A 3936-nucleotide genomic window follows, 5' to 3' on the forward strand; every position below is an offset into this window, starting at 1 on the left:
CCCGCAGCATGGTGATGACTCTGTCCAGGTATAGCACCCTGGTGGCAGAAGTCAGCATAGCAGCGCAGGCAGACGCCTGGAATACATCCCTCTGAGGAAGGCTGAGTAGAGGATCTCATCTGCTACTCTCTCACTGGTCTCCCACAGGACGTCATAAATACTCACCTCTTCAACCAGCTCTGGGGGAGGGAAGGAGGGGCAGTGTTCACAACTACGTGGTACATTTTAGCAATGATTAGTACAAAACTCCAAAACAGTTCATCAAAAAGACAGTTGTTTCAAAACTAAGCCATTTTTCTATTGACTATTACAAGACACAAAATCATACAGTCACTTATTCACCAAACTTAATCAGTGTTTCATCTAGAAATACATGTTTCACATTGCAATACATGTTCATATAAATGTAAATGCTTTTCACAATGCAACCCACTCTTTACTTTAGATATGATTCTCTTCTTATTTGTTAAAATACATTTTATTATGACTCTAATATATGCTATTTGTGTAGCAGGTGTTTTCTCCAAAGTGTTGGTATGTAACCTCAGTGGGAATCAAACCCACAGCTCTGGTGTTGCTAGTGCCATGCTCATACTAACTGAGCCACACACACTATAATACATAACACAATTAAAATACATTTAATGATTACAATAGAGGTGGAAGATGTATGATGGCCGTCCCCCATGAGCATACCGCTCCCTTCAGGCCATGGATGAGGCATGCAATGACATCAATCCAGAACTATGTCAGGCTTGGATTTGTCATGCCAAAATGTTTTTTCATGCAGGTGCATGAACAATGAGGACATTTACTGTGATGTGGATGAGAACCTATGGTCAGATGCTCCAGACAGGCTTGATGCTAACTGGTGCCTGCTAAACCTTGCTTCTTTCAGTCATGCATTTGTCTCATTTGATTACAGTACACCTCATGTTGGAATGATATCGGAACAATACATGTATTTCTTGCATCAATTATTGTGAAATATGTCATAATTTCCCCCAAAACTTTTCCAAATACTATTTGAACTCTTTGCAGACTTGTTTTGAGATTGGCATTATTCCTTCTGTATCGTAGAAATCGATAATCAATCCTATGTCAAAATCCTCCAAAAAGGACACTATCTAGAACAGTCTACTATCCACTATCTAGAACAGTCTACTATCCACTATCTAGAACAGTCTACTATCCACTATCTAGAACAGTCTACTATCCACTATCTAGAACAGTCTACTATCCACTATCTAGAACAGTCTGGTCAGCTTGCTGATGAACAGAATGCTTTAAGAAAGCCAGAGTGTTTGACGTGATTTTTGTAGTTATGTAACGTCAATTGATTGGCTGGTGCGACAATCGACTCCAGGTGAAACAGCTTGACTCTGTTGAGGGAAAATATATTTTGCTGAAGGGAGGGTAATTCATTTTCATTTAAGAGACCCTGGAGTGTGAACTAGTTCTATGGTAGTTAATTCAACAGTGGGAAGTAAGCTTCATTAAACTAGTTCTATGGTAGTTAATTCAACAGTGGGAAGTTAGCAACATTAAACTAGTTCTATGATAGTTAATTCACCAGTATGAAGTTAGTTACATTAAACTGAACTATGGTAGTTAATTCACCAGTAGGAAGTTAGCAACATTAAACTAGTTCTATGATAGTTAATTCACCAGTATGAAGTTAGCTACATTAAACTAGTTCTATGGTAGTTAATTCAACAGTGGGAAGTTAGCAACATTAAACTAGTTCTATGATAGTTAATTCACCAGTATGAAGTTAGCTACATTAAACTAGTTCTATGGTAGTTAATTCACCAGTAGGAAGTTAGCAACATTAAACTAGTTATATGGTAGTTAATTCAACAGTGGGAAGTAAGCTTCATTAAACTAGTTCTATGGTAGTTAATTCAACAGTGGGAAGTTAGCTACATTAAACTAGTTCTATGGCAGTTAATTCAACAGTAGGAAGTTAGCAACATTAAACTAGTTATATGGTAGTTAATTCAACAGTAGGAAGTTAGCTACATTAAACTAGTTCTATGGTAGTTAATTCAACAGTAGGAAGTTAGCTACATTAAACTAGTTCTATGGTAGTTAATTCAACAGTGGGAAGTCAGCTACATTAAACTAGCAACATTAAACTGGTTATATGGTGATTTAATTATGGCTAGTTAATTCAACAGTAGGAAGTTAGCAACATTAAACTAGTTATATGGTAGTTAATTCAACAGTAGGAAGTTAGCTACATTAAACTAGTTCTATGGTAGTTAATTCAACAGTAGGAAGTTAGCAACATTAAACTAGTTATATGGTAGTTAATTCAACAGTAGTAGTTAGCTACATTAAACTAATATGGTAGTTAATTCAACAGTGGGAAGTTAGCTACATGAAACTAGTTATATGGTAGTTAATTCAACAGGGAAGTTAGAACTAGTTTGATGTAGCTATGATAGTTAATTCACCAGTAGGAAGTTAGCTACATTAAACTAGTTCTATGATAGTTAATTCACCAGTAGGAAGTTAGCTACATTAAACTAGTTCTATGGTAGTTAATTCAACAGTGGGAAGTTAGCTACATTAAACTAGTTCTATGGTAGTTAATTCAACAGTGGGAAGTTAGCTACATGAAACTAGTTATATGGTAGTTAATTCAACAGTGGGAAGTTAGCTACATGAAACTAGTTCTATGGTAGTTAATTCAACAGTGGGAAGTTAGCTACATTAAACTAGTTCTATGGCAGTTAATTCAACAGTGGGAAGATAGCTCCATTAAATGAAATGATGCAGTTACCAAAACAGCTGTATAGTTTAATTGGTAGAAGGCTTTTCTGTTCTAATTTTAGATTTGAATAGCAGAGTAGACTTGTCTGCTAAATGGGATATATGTGCTCTATGTTTTTGTCAAAGCTTCAGGGAAAGTGGTCAAAAAATCACATTGTTTAGAGTGAATAGACTGTTGGAAGTCAGATTTAAAATGGGAGATATAAATAAAAGGAGATTTAGAATGTCGAAGACATCCCCAAAGAGGAATAGGTTTTCTCGGACGACAAAAAGCTTAATAGTTTAAAAACAATTCCAGACCGGTTTCATGTTTCACAAGTGTCATTAATGATCAGACAGATCATCTTCTCAACGTCAGAGTGCCATTCAACAAGGAGCTGCACATAGCCGAGGCAATGGGCCAAGAAATTCCTACCTCTCTCATGTGATTTCTTCTGACTTGGCAATGATTCTAAACCAGATCTAAAAGAAAAGGAAATAAAAAAATCCATGAATGTAATTGAGTGTTAATATGGTGCCTGTATAAAGCATGTCCAGATACAAGACAGTGTTGGACCTGCTACCTTGTCTCCATAGAACACACATAGAACCTCAGCTCTGCACAGGCCACGTCATTCCAGCCCTGCCCACCTGTTGTCAAGACAAATCTCACTTCAGTTATTTCAATGTGCTCAGAGTGTGTGTGTGTGTGTGTGTGTGTGTGTACCTCCAGTGTGCAGCTCCATACAGTTCTCCCCCTGTCCAGAGTTACTGGGCTCATCCTCCTCCCAGTAGAAACTGTCAACAGCTGAGCCGTCACTCCACAGCCACATCCCCTCCTTATCACAGAAACACATTGATTGATGGATTGAAACCACTTCATTGTTTTTAAACAGAAAGTACATTGAGCTTTTGCCTCTGTAAACTGTAGACATTTGACAGACTGGTTGACAGACAGACAGACTGACTGATGAATTATTGACCCAGTGTACCTGAGCTGCATCGTAGCCTCCCATCCAGACCGGCTGGTCTGTTTGTCTCCTGACCAGATCCTGGACAAACACCTGTTGACCCGGGCTGTGAACCGACACCAGGTTCCCTCTGTGTTGGGAGCAGTACAACTAGAGAGACAGTCAGAGAACACTGTGTTAGCTCGCTGAGCTAAAGCCCCGGGATTAC

The 3936-nt window shown here is 38.2% G+C and overlaps 1 long non-coding RNA gene across 1 annotated transcript; it reads right to left on the bottom strand.

Moving 5' to 3' along the window:
• Positions 1-3341: 3341 nt before the first annotated feature.
• Positions 3342-3868, bottom strand: LOC135533182 (uncharacterized). The gene is made up of 3 exons (XR_010454459.1): positions 3750-3868; positions 3485-3596; positions 3342-3408 (listed from the first exon to the last, which is right to left on the bottom strand). It is a non-coding gene; the product is annotated as an uncharacterized LOC135533182 (long non-coding RNA).
• Between the last annotated feature and the right edge of the window lie 68 nt (positions 3869-3936).

The sequence above is a fragment of the Oncorhynchus masou genome, unplaced genomic scaffold, assembly GCF_036934945.1.
Source record: "Oncorhynchus masou masou isolate Uvic2021 unplaced genomic scaffold, UVic_Omas_1.1 unplaced_scaffold_2270, whole genome shotgun sequence".
Classification (NCBI taxonomy): Eukaryota; Metazoa; Chordata; class Actinopteri; order Salmoniformes; family Salmonidae; genus Oncorhynchus; species Oncorhynchus masou.